This window comes from Falco punctatus, assembly GCF_963210335.1.
Source record: "Falco punctatus genome assembly, chromosome: 10".
In the NCBI taxonomy this organism is placed as follows: domain Eukaryota; kingdom Metazoa; phylum Chordata; class Aves; order Falconiformes; family Falconidae; genus Falco; species Falco punctatus.
Window position 1 is genome coordinate 14,091,104 of NC_137590.1, and position 12,821 is coordinate 14,103,924.

Here is a 12,821-nt window from a genome sequence, read left to right on the forward strand (position 1 = left end):
GCCCTGCACATCCTGCATGTGTCCTGGCACGAACGCTAAAGAAAACCGCAGTGCAAACGGAACGATTCTTTCTATGTTTTTATTGCCCTGAAACAAAGAGATGGCCACTGAAGGTGTATAGAGCTGCCTGTCCTGGACCCACAGGGACCAGTCCAGGGGGAAAATCTATGTTTTTTTTAAATGAAGTTTTTTAGCAGCCTTTTAAGTGCTGCTTAGAGTGAAAAAAGGCAATGGTTAAACCGCATGCTCTGGGTATCATTCATTCACACAAGCCGAGAGCTCTAGCTGATGCTTGTGTGCCCTGAGTGGTGTTTGGGAAGCCAGATCTCAAAAGCTCTGACACAGACTGTTGCTGATAAGAACACATGACCACTATTCTCTCTCTCGTTTCTTTCTTCTTCTTCTTCCTTTTTTTTTTTTTTTTTTCCTTCCCGCTGTTTAGGGGGTTTAAACAGCCTTGATTTTCTGTGGCTGACAACACACCCCATATGCTATTTATCTTGTCAGAACTCTCTCCCTCTGCCCTCAGCTCCCATTTTGTTCTCATTAATAGTGATTATGAAAAATGGGGCTAAATACTTACTTTCCTATGATTTATCCAAATGTTGAACTGCGTAATTGGAGAAGCTAAGACATTATCCCTTCAGATCCTGTCAAGACTCAATTTCTGCATTCGATTTAATTTTTAGACTCATGACCCATAACAGTACATATATTTATTGCCTTTATGGTGGCTTGACTGAACAATATATCTATCAGTCAGAAGCGGGAAGCTGCATATTATTTATAAGAATTTAAATAGTCAGTGTCTTTTAAGAACACTTGTCCTTAGCATGCAGTTATTAACACGGGGCCCCTAGATACAACAAAATTGAAAGTCAGCTGGAAGGAGTGCCCTTATAATGAAGATATTTAATAACTGGCATCAGACTCTGATTTTCCTTTCGGTGACAAGTGATGCATGAGCAAAGGCAGGGGAGCGCTTTGCGCTGCAGAAACCTCGCCTGCCCCCTTCCAGGGCCTGATCCAGCAGTTTCCTCCCCTTCCACTTGCCACTGGAAACTGCTTGGCTGTAAAAGGCATGGCCACAGACACATAAGATTTGGTCCTGCCTGTCTGGGCTCCCTCCCAGAGCTGCGCACATGTGGTTGTGTCTGCAGCGCTTATGGGCGCCTGCACCGCTGCCTCACAGCGATTTTCTGCCCCTTTCTAATCCATCGGTTTCTACGCCTGTTTTTCACAAATCACTTTTGCGTGGTGTTGGCCCAGATGGCCCGCTGAATGCAAACGGTTATCTGCAGTGAAGTGTCTCGATCGATGGTATGGATTGTCAACAGGCAAGTCAAACCAAACCCGAGACCCCTCAAGGCTTCAAAGCCGGCTTTGCTGGGGCGAGGGCGGCCGGTGCTGAGCAGTGAGCCAAGGTGCAACGCGTGGCAGAAACTCAAGCCCACCGTCACATCCGTGTCACCGACAGTACCATCCCGCTCCCCAAATCAGCACTGACACATGCTGAAATTGTTAATAAACCAAGTAATCAGGCTGCTAATATCTGCAAGCACCATTTTGGAAAAAAGATAATAGAGCAACCATCAGGGAGCATAGTTAATGTATAAAACAATTACTGTAGTCAGATGCTTAAATAAGAGCTATAGTGGTAACAAATGCATTCCTGTACAGAGGAGCAGTTTACAGTACACAAGATATTTTATTTGTGATGCCAGAATGGAAATGAAGAACTCCAAGAGGAAGCCAATGCATTTATCACCACATTTTCGCCTTTTTCCTTGGCATGAAACCTGCGAACACCCGTGTGGGCACACACACACATGTGCACACACACGCAGACACAGTTTTAACTCGGTGTTATTTGTTGTAGAAACTAATGTAATTATTTAAAGCACACTTGTTTACTGCCACCTAGTTCATGTCAGTGGTCTTTCCTTTAAATAAAACGCAGTAACGGGTCAGGAGAGCTTTCCTTTAAGGAGACCTTTTAAACAAAAGCTTCCCATTGCCATTTTTGATAAGGATCTAACCACTAATCTTTTATTTTGCAGCCAGCCCTGAGACCTGGGCATAGCTCTTCCCTCCTTGTGAGACTCTTACAGGAAACAATAAGAATATTGATTTTTTTTTTTTCCCAGACTCATAATACCACAGTGATTTCCCCCCCTCCTTATTTTCTCTAGCATTTGGTGGGTTTTGACCAGCTTTAATTGCTACAAAGCTCCCGTCTTCTGTTGTTAGCCCTAAATCCGTAACCTGTGCTCTGCCGCACGGTGGTGGTTAGGACTTCGCGTTGTCTCTGTAATCCTAATTCCTCTGTTGTGCATCTTCCTCTGCAAAGAGGAAAAACTGCCTGGAGAACCCCAAAGCACAGAGGAAAAACATCAAGAACATAAAGAAAAGGGCTGGCTGGGGCATCCTGCTGAAATACTGATGGAGCAGAGCGTGTTTGCTGGGAGAGGGTCACTAAGAGGGACTTTTGCTGGTTTTAGTTTAAGGCTGAATGTAAGAGTGGATTCACCAAAGTGAATCTAAAATGGGTTCACCAAAGTGCCGTGGGTTTGTTTGGGAAGATTTCTGTCTATGCAGCCATTCAGTCTGATCGGGAGAAAAAGAGAAGTATTGTCACTGGCAATTTTTTAATTAAACCTCGCTTTTTAGACATCCCAAATTTCTATTCATGAAATATTTTCCCTGTACTGAACTCAGCTCAGTTTTTTAATGGGCACAAGATATTTTACTTGTTTCCCTACCTTTAATTTAAAAAAGTTAAAACAAAAAAAAAAAGTCAAAATTCAGAATACTCTATCAGCTTTTGTAACACATTATCTCTCTGTGTTTGATTTTATGCCGTATTCTGCATATTAGTAGAACTCAAAGCCAGCTGAAGTACTCTATACCTCCATTTAAAAAAAAGGAGACAGCGATCTGCTGTGCATTTTCTTCTGGTTATATTATAGACTGAGCAATGACAATAACCCCGTATTCAGGTTATCTAGCACTCTGCATTAAAACTTGGTTTCACATTGTTTCAAATTTTGACTACTTTTAGCCCAAATTTTAAACAGAGACAATAGACTCATTTCTCAGAATGGGATTAATGAAAATCAGAAAGCTCTGTCCAATAAATAGCTCTTCCCGGAGCCCGTCGCACAGTGCGCTTGCTGGGTATTTTCCCTGCTCGTTGGGATTTGCAAAGGGCCACGTGCCCTTTCCCGCGGACTTCCATGAACTTTGCATTTATCCATTCGTCTAGTGTTCTCTGGCTCCTGTGGGAAATATCTTTAATGCTGGAAATCCAGGGGTTAACTAGTTACAAATGGTATTTAGTTATTAAAACCATTGGCCAGTCTCAGGGTGGAGCAAGGATGGGTTTGCACCCAGATCCAGGGCTTTGCCCAAGGAAATGCAATCAGCTGAGCCCGAAGGGCGCCATCCCTTCCCAGGCAGCATCCCCAGCTCCCATCAGGGATGCAGGTGACCTCAGCTCCTCATCTCAATGTCCTTTGCTACGGTGGCTGGCACATCGCAATTGCTATTTTTAGGGATTTTTTAAATTATATCACTTGTCTTTTTTTATGGTCAGACAGTCAACTGTCAGCATCAATTATGAAAGTTAATATTGACATCCTCTTAAAAGAGGTTTAAATATTAAAGTGAAAAGGGACTTGCTCTGGGCTTCATCTCTCTGTGGCATTCGTCAATAAAACCTTAACTCGCAAAACAGTTGTCACAGCGATTTTTTGTGTCTTGCGCTGACATGATGCCTGGGCGGCAAATGTTGCCGGAATTTTTCAAATGAGCAAACTGCACTTATTAATTATGCTAATAATCACGAGTCGAGATAGCTGTTCTGAGGAAGACAATAGCTGAAAGTTGCTGCTTGTGAAAGGGGCCGTAGAGGAGCCGCCGCCTTTGTCATGTTTAGAGGCTCTACACAGGAAAAAACCTTCCGCCACTGCTGGGGCAACAGCCGTTCACACATATGAAGCAGAAACCTCGATATGCATATCTTTATTTTAACCACCCTGCTATTTATTGATTTTCCCTGCAATTATGCGGTGCTGTATTTATTTGCATCAGTGCTCTGCTGTGCCATATATTAAACCTCCCTTCCTCCAGTGGTGGCTCTTTAGAAAAATGCTTCTGATTTCCCCTCAGAGTAGGAGGTCAATAGGCCATAACTTATGATTTTGAACCTATAGCCGGACCTAATTTATGGATCATTTCTGGTTTCTTGTGTTTAACTGTTTCTGGGAGAGGGTTTCGTCAGAGAGACAGAGCGGATCCAGGCTTTAGGGGCGAGAGACGTATGGACTGTAGTAAAGCTCAGCACAATGCTATAGCTAATTCAAATCTGCTTCTCTATAAATTATGTATAGTTCTTCTGAAAAATGTTTGTATTTCCTAATATAACTCTAGATTATCTCACTAAAGCAAGGGAAATGTTAAGAGAAAGTAATTTCTTACGTATCAGAAATTAATTTTCATTTGCTAAGCACAGGATGCATTTAGTTCTCAAATTTTGTTTATCGGCCTAATATTGACAAAATACGGATTTGCTTTTCTCACTCTCTAACAACTTTGGCAATATTTGCCATGGACAAAAGGTTAAGGTTTCACATTACAATATGTCAACATTAAAAGAAAAATCTCTGGCTCTCCAGCGAGACCGCAGCCCGCATTGCCCGGCACCGGGGCGGCTCTGCTGGTGGGTCCCACAGGGCGATGTAGTGGCCAGCAGGATCACCAAAAGGATTCCCCAGTGGGGTCTCACTCGCCAGACAAGTGTTTGAACAGTGCAAAGCCACTCAGAGTGGCTCAGGGTGCTTAGGAAAGGGCCAGTTGCCCCCTCCAGCAGATTTTGGACCAGCTGCGGAGGATGCTCGGTGTGCAAACGGCTGCAGAGGCTGTGGGGACAGCGCAGGCTGCCTGTGCGGAAGAAAGTGCCAGAAGCCGGTGGGACAGGGGCTGTGGCATGCCACATGCATCAGTGCATTTTTGACTTAACTGCCTCAGCAGCTCTTGGGAGCGAGCCCCTTGTGCTTTACATCACCAAAACCATCTGCTAGAGTTGCGCTGTGAATCGCCTGGTCCTCTAGAGGCAGTAGGGAGGAAAAAGGCAAAGTGAAATTCTTCCCTGGAAAGAAGTTAAAAAAAAAACCAAAAAAACAAAATTAAAAAAAAAAATAAATTAACCCGTTCAATCCTGAATGAAGCTTTTGTGACCCAACCCGGGTCAGGCAGAGGCTGGATTGGAGCCATCCTTCAGGAACTCACGGAGGGTTTGGGATGCCCTGAGGTTAGCCAGGTGCCTGGAGGGGGGTACTGAACATGGCAGGGAACAAATAAACGGCACTGTCACAAGCTACCGGAGAGGTTCAGAGATGAACCGGTGCCAGGTGCTAGCAGCAGCAGCACTGCGCCGTCGGGCTGTGTCAGCATGCAGCTTGCCATGATAACCTTTGCATGTGGTGTCCCCAGCAAGGAGAAAGCCGTGGGAAGCCCGGACAGAGGGCTGAGCTGCTCGTCTCTCCCTGGGGCATGGGCTGAGCACCCCTGGCCACCTGAGATGCTGCAGGGGCAGCTGCAGATGTGCAATGAGTGTGTGAGGGCTCATGCCCGCTCACAGCAGGCTCTGACCCCCCGCAGCACCTAGGCACCACAGGGTGGGTTGGCGACCAACCTGCAGCCTTTAATTCCGGATTTATGGCTGCTACTGATCCTAAGCTAACCTTTTGCCATTACAGTGTCTGAATGCAACTTTGGGGATTAATAAACGGGAAAAGTCAGGACCTTAACTGTCAGGAATATAGCAGATGTGCCCGGCACTAAAACCAACAGCCATAAACCATGGAGGAATCCACTTCACCTAAAGAAAAACCAGCTACCTGGTGTATAGGGTTAATAGCGTCAAGCCAACATGCTAAGAGACCTCCAGGCTCTGCTGCGCAGCCTCAGGATCCCAAGGAGTTAAAACGAAGCAAACCTCCTCATGCATTTTATGTCACAGCTCCCCCTTTTTTGTCTGTGTGTGACCAAGCCAAGTTCTTTTTTAGCTCTACCCTTTTGAAAACTGCTGGTTACAGATAAATTAAAATGCCAGAGCTGAAATTGCCCACGTTAGCCCCTAAGGGAGCCTGCACTGTCATCTTTCATTAGATGCTGATAGACCAAAAGCCCAAGGCAAAGTGAAAGCTGGTTCCTAAGAAAGGGCTGGGAGCCAGGAGCTGCATCTCTCTGCTGTAATCTTGCATCTCTGTCCTTTTAAGTTTAAGCTGAGCAATGCTTTCTTAGACATGTCTGTTTTCATACTGCAAATTTCAGTCTTAAAATCAACAGCAAATATGAACAGCGTATTCCACAGAGTCCTAAATTGTCAAGACAAGCCAATGCATTTTCTCGGAACAATCTGATGGTTTTGTCTGGTGTCAGCCCTTACATCCTCCAGTGCAGATGATATGTTCGGACGGTTTAATAAGGAGCTGTTTAGAAATGTGACTGTTATTCATTTTTCAAAAAAATAGTCATATAATCTTTCAGCAACAAAGGCAGGATTTTCCCCATACTTCTTCCATCATTTTGAAGGAGGGGTAATGTCTTTGTGGGTTTTGTGAAGTCCAGCACAGAGGTGAAATGGTCTAGTCTGGGGAAAAAAAAAAAAAAAGTCTAAAATTATGCCTGCACAAGGAGCCTAATAAACCGTAAAGGCCAGTGGCTTTCCAGCATCCTTTCACTTTGTGTTTGAATTAGAGATGTGCTTTGACTTAGAAAAATGGGGCTAGTCCTCGGTGTGCTGGGCACTGGGCAGGAGCCTCCAAAAGGAGCAAAACCCCCAACCAGATTCCTCACGGGCAACTCGAGCTGCACTTTGCTGTTGTGCCCAAGGGATAAAACCTTCCTCCTTGTGTCCCCAGGAGCAGTGAATGGGTGAGGAAGAAGAGGCTGTTGGATATCACCCCTATGTCACCTCATTCCTACAAAATCCTGCTGAGGAAATCGAGCTGGAAAACCATACTGAGCTGGTTTGTAACCTTTGGATGGATGGCCACCATGAAGTTCAGTAGCAGGTGGCTGAACGTGATATTCTTTAAGGCATGCAAAAGTGTTGAAAGCCTGGAGAAGCCAGCCCAGTTGGTTTTGCTCATCTGTCACTCTAGGCAGTGAAATAATTTACTCAATTTCCATCTACCTTCTTCTATTTATTTGCATTGAGTTACGACGGGGAAAGAAACCATTTTAGACGTCTCTTACTTTCCTGGAGTCAGCAAGGCTTTAGTTTTCAGACCATTACATCTCTGTGCTTCTGATCTCAGTGCTTTTTTTCCCTAGCTGCTCCTGAATTAACTTTTATTCTGTGCATACAACACAAAGCAAACAACTGCACAGCAAAGCCCAGCACACGAGGTAGGACCACTTCACTGTATGACACTCACAACTGATTGAGTATATGAAACCATAACACAAAGTAAAGAAAACTGGAAAATATGTTGTTCCAGAAGTTATTGGGTAAGGCCACGGGGAATTAATTTTCATTGCACTACAGCTCCAGAGAAGGCAACAATAACGAGCTACACTTAGCAAAAGTAAATACTGCGACAAGTCCATGGCAGTGCACAGGGCTCGGGCTGCCACGCTGTGTCAGCCGTGTTTGCTGGACACCTCGAGATCGTGAAGTAAGGGGAAGCATTTTGGCTTTAGTTCTGGGGAGTTTCTGCTATACCTGAACACTTCATTAGAAGGCATTGCCGTAGGGGTGGTGTGAGAGGTCTTACCATGGACAAACATTCCTGCAATGCGATAACTTGGCATTTTGACTATAGATTTTCTTTCACTGCATCCCAAAGACTTGCTTCAAACATGCAATGAGGAAGATGCTTCCATGGTCTTCACTGAACAGCATTGCTATGGCTCTGCCTTCCCAATTTCACTCCTTCTCACTTATTAAATAAATGTATGCTTATATGCTGCAGATGAAGTTTCACCTGTCACACCTGTTGCCAGAAGCTACTCACTTGGGACAAGCAGAGGCTTAATCTCATGTGCACGATCAAAATAAAATCAGGAGAGTGAAAAGAAGTAGATCAGCCTTTGGGTCTCATTTTGCTCTTACTTCTCCTGACTCCGTGGATAATTTTTGCAGACTGTGATTTGTCACAGCACTTTCCAAACTATCAAGCTGTAACAAGGTCTTTTTACCATCACATACCAACAGACTCTTCATACAGTCCCTCTACTGCCTTCTCCTCACCTCTCCTCATCCCAGGTGTGTGCTCTGTCTCTTCTCTCTTCTCTCTCTTCATTGGCTGCCCAACCACTTAACAGAACCAACCACAGCTTATCTACATCAACCAACCCACCACCCCTGAAGCCAGCCCACAGCTATATATTAATGCTAATTGACCCAGCTTCATTCCTCTACCGTGATTCACCTGGAGGGCTGGTGAAAGGTGTATGTGCACCCAGCAAGCCTTCGTGATGCCTAGCAAGGGTGCAGCTGCATCTTCTTGTCTGGCTCTTCCAGCTCTCTGGAATCCACATCACATTGAAAAGACATGCAAAAACCCAACCAAGCCTCCAGCCTTTCCCAAAAGGAGCCTGGGAACAGCTGTCAGGCAGCAGCGGTGCCTGACATGGTGCAAATCAGGGTGGTTTCTCCCACTGGTGTGCAGGGATGGGTGCTCTGAAGAAGCTCTTTGGCCATGGAGCAAAGGTCACGGCAGCAGAAGCTGCAGGGCTGCAAGAAGAGCAAATTCTGCCTAAAATCAGAAATGCCGTTTGGTTTCCTGACTTAGAAAAAAGGATAATCACGCTCCCCTTACATGGGTATCATGCCGTTTAATTAGTAAATGATTAATTTGTTAATGATTTCCCTGGCATGGAAAGCACTACTGAACAGCTTCTTTTCCCAGCCATGTAAATCTGCAGCAGAAGGGAGGTACATCTGCACCTTCTCGGGGCTGTGTCTGGTTACTCCCCCGTTCCTCCACTGCTCTGCCCAGATCTATGCACTTGGTAGGTGCAGCGAGTGAGATGCAGCTCTGGGAACCCGCTCCTGCAGCACCTCTGCCTTGAGGCACGGAAGATTTCTGTGAAGCTGAACCACAATCACTGCCCTCTCTGAAGCAAAAAGAGGGAAGATGTTTTCTTAGAGCTGGACAAGAGCTGGGAACTGAGTGTCAGCTCTCCTGGCACCCACCGCTGCACCTTAGAGCCATCTGCACTAGATACACGTTTGCCTGGCAAACTTGAACATCAAACATACCGTTCTGCTCTATAAACACTCAAATATCTCAAATTCTGGTTTACTCACAATTTCAGCAAATAAGATTATCAGTGAAAAGAGAAGGAAGCAGAAATGAATCACAGCCTTGCTTAAGGAAAGAGACTCATTTAAGCCAATTTCTCCAATCAAGAAGAAAGGCTGTTTGAAAAACAGATCAAAACAAGCCTAGTCTCTTTGCGAAGGCCGTTGATCAGAGCAGTGTTTTCCATAAAAAGGGTTGGAGAGGGACCTTGAGGATGCTGGTGCTGTTTCTCTGGGGCAGCCTGCACCTTTGTGGCACACGCTGCAGCCTCCCCAGCCCCTGGTGTGGCTGCTTCTCCACTTTCCTCTGGCTCCCAAGGGGTTAGTTTGCTACAGAGACAGATGAAAAGCTCCAGAAAGGTATCCCTTTTCCTGACCCTGCTCCAAAGGTTCCCTGACCAAGATGAATCTGCTCCTGGCCTCTGGGAGCATCCCAGATTTCAGGCAGCTCGGTGGTAGCAGAGATAGGGCTCATGCCTATCCTATGCTGTGGATCCTGCCCTTTTAATTCTTGTGAGCGGCTTATCTGCCTTTCCTTATCTCAATCCTTTCCTTCTTCATCATGCCCTCACCCTAACCTTCCTGCCATCCTTTTCCCCAGCCCGGCTAAACCTCCCTGGGGAGGGGCTGCCCCTTTTATAGCTTTTTGCCTGAAGCCACATGGCTCCAAAGCAAGTGATTCTTTTAGGGCTCTTGACTTTAAAAAGCTCCCTTTTTGAAGCTCGATGGCGAAGTATAACTCTGACATCAGTGCTGTGGCACTGGGAAAAAAAATGGCTACAGGTGTGAGCAGAGCCGGACCCCTCGCATCTTGAGCGGCTTCATATTCCTTAGGAAACCTTAACGCACAAACATGCTGCCTGTTGTGTGCAAAGCCATGTATTCAGCTCTCTGCAAACTGGTGAGATTGGCTTAAAAATAATGAGGTTTAAAAATAGAGTAAAAGACATTTTGGACAACTTTCATCCGCTCCTTGGCTTTCGAGTGGTTTTCTGTTTGGCTCTGGGGACCACTTCAATCCCATTTCCAAGTTCTTCTCTGTACCCTGGAGGGCCAGACATCTACTTGAAAAAATCAAATCACATCTGAGATTGCCAGAAACCCCACAAAAAAACCTGATGGTTTTTAAACCAAACAAAATCTTCACTCCAAATGGAAGCCCCATCCAGCCTGACAACAAAAATCACAAGTTGGCAGTGCAGCCCTCCTAGCGAGGCATCCTTGCTGATTAGCGCTGCTGCCTCATTAACATGCATACTGTAATCTCATTTGCTCCAGGATTGCTTTGATGTTAATTCCAGCGTTTTGGTGCAGTGTGGTACTGCACTTTGTGTTTCCAGGCTAGCATCCCTCCTTTCCGCAGCCCAAGCCTTTTCTTTCTCTGGAGTCCAGCCTTGCTGCGGCCACTAAAGCACCGGCCTCCTTCATCCTCCCAGCTTGCGGCTTTGCCCCCGCACCTTGCAGCCTGCCCCCCTACTGCCTGTGCTCTGCTTTCCATACCATTTTCTCTCCCTGCAATTTTTCAGCCATCCTTTCGTATATTTTTTCAAACTATGTGCACCTTATCCCCGAGCCCCATGAGTCCTGGGTAGGCTGCTCAGCCATGAAGGTTGTCTAGTTTGGGGACAAGGGACTTGAACCTGGATGTGTCCTGCCCGGTGGGTTTGTGGTGTGACTCATGAGAAACCCACCCAGCCCTGCTCCAGCAGCCTGGCCAGGCTGTGCTGCCTCCCTGTGCTGTGGCAACGGGGACAGCTTCAGAGGGAACCAGGCAGCATCCTTGCAAGGACGCCCCAGTCTCTCCAAACGCATTCTCTGTTCCTGGGGCTATTTTTATGGCTAGAGGAGAAGGACCGTGGGATGTCCAGTAGGAGCAGGAGCCCTGAACCAGCTGCCATCTGCCTGCCAGCCCAGGAGGAACATGCCTGGCTGCCCATGCAACGGCACCCAGGCACGGGGCACAGCGGCTGGGTGGGTTGGTGCCCACAGCCCCAGGTGCCAGGGTGCTGGGCGTGGGCTCCATATGCGCAGGGATGGTGGGTCCTGTGTCTCCAGAAAGCACTGCACTCGCTGTTTGCATGCACAACCATGCATTTGCATTGTCTATAGGTGCTCCTGGGGACCTTGTACCCCAAACACCTTGCACCCCCTGGGAAGCACTGGCCCCCTCCTCTGGGGTGGCCCTGAGCTGGAGCACGAGGAATCAGGATGGGAAGCCCCTCAACACAGTAAATCCCATTTACTCCGATGAAAAAATGAGGACAATGGTGCGGCATGGACGAGGGCGCTGGGTAGGTGTCCAGCGAGGTGGGGGTAGAAAGTTTAATGCTTTTTGTTACGAGGAACTGAGTTATCAAAAGCCAGATGTGTGACCAGGGTCGGTCAGGGCTGGGGATGCCATAAAGGGGTTTTGTTCGAAGTGAGATGGGGACTTCACCTCCCTGCAAAATCAATTGTTTACAGAATTCTCAAATGTGGCTTCCAGATATCCCGGGTGTTTACGATTGTGAGGACTCAGAGCTACCTGAGAACAGGGGCAGGCCAGAAAAGCCAGCCAGCAGTATTGTCTGGGAGATCAATGACTTTAATAATTAGCATCTTACTTACACATGAATTCTATACTCAATTTGAATCTTAATTGAAGATGGAGAAGGGGATTTAGAAACCGTGATGTAGCACAATGCTGTGAGTATCTCCTGCCCACTCAGAGGAGGAGACCCTCCAGTGGGACCCGTGACAAAACTGCAGTGGCATCGGGGACCTCACCTGGCTGCTTCCAGGGGACCACTCAGTCCCTCTGGGGAGAACACCAGCGCTGGAGGGTCCCACAGCCAAGTCCCCTCTACACATACAGCCCCAAAGCCCAGCTCCAGCCTGCAAAGACAGGGGCTGGCCGAAGGGTAACGCACTGGGGGTGCCCACACGACACATGTCCCCAGCTCACTGGTGCCACGTGTCACCAACACCTTCTGCTAAAGGTGACGTGACCAGCCCTGGGGCCACCTCTCTTGGCAGGACAGTGCAGGAGGCACTGAGCTGTGCTGGTGTGGCTGAGGCTGAGTATGCTGCTCAGACCCGGCGCCTGCCCAAAGTGCTCAGCAGCTGTAAAAATCTGCTGCAATTTAGGGAGCAAGAAAGGGATTGAGGGGCTGTCAGCGCAGGCAGGCAGCTTTAAACCTCAGCCTACATGTCTTTACACAGGGACATGCATTAAAAAAATGCGAAGCATTTGAAGCCCACCATTTTAATTAAGCTGATTTAACATCCGAGCTTGTGAGGGGCACGGGGCTGGCAAACACAAAGGAGCTGCACAATCACTTTGGCTCCATTGTTGACGGGCTTTTGCTCTCTGTTTGTACAATAACCTATTGAACTTTTCCAGACTGTAATTCAATACAGAATAGATCCTTGCAGGAGGCTTTTTTGGCAGGGAGCACTGAAGGCCTTGAATCAATTTCACTTTTCCAACGTGGCTGTTTAATGTATTGATACCAGCTGGAAAAAA

The 12,821-nt window shown here is 46.9% G+C and overlaps 1 long non-coding RNA gene across 1 annotated transcript in view; it reads right to left on the reverse strand.

Moving 5' to 3' along the window:
- Window positions 1-384: 384 nt before the first annotated feature.
- The window catches only part of LOC308070298, a 207,411-nt gene continuing 194,974 nt past the window's right edge, over window positions 385-12,821 (reverse strand). Inside the window, exon 4 of the long non-coding RNA XR_013930696.1 lies at window positions 385-12,811. This is a non-coding gene — a long non-coding RNA (uncharacterized lncRNA). The remainder of the gene's footprint in view (window positions 12,812-12,821) is intronic.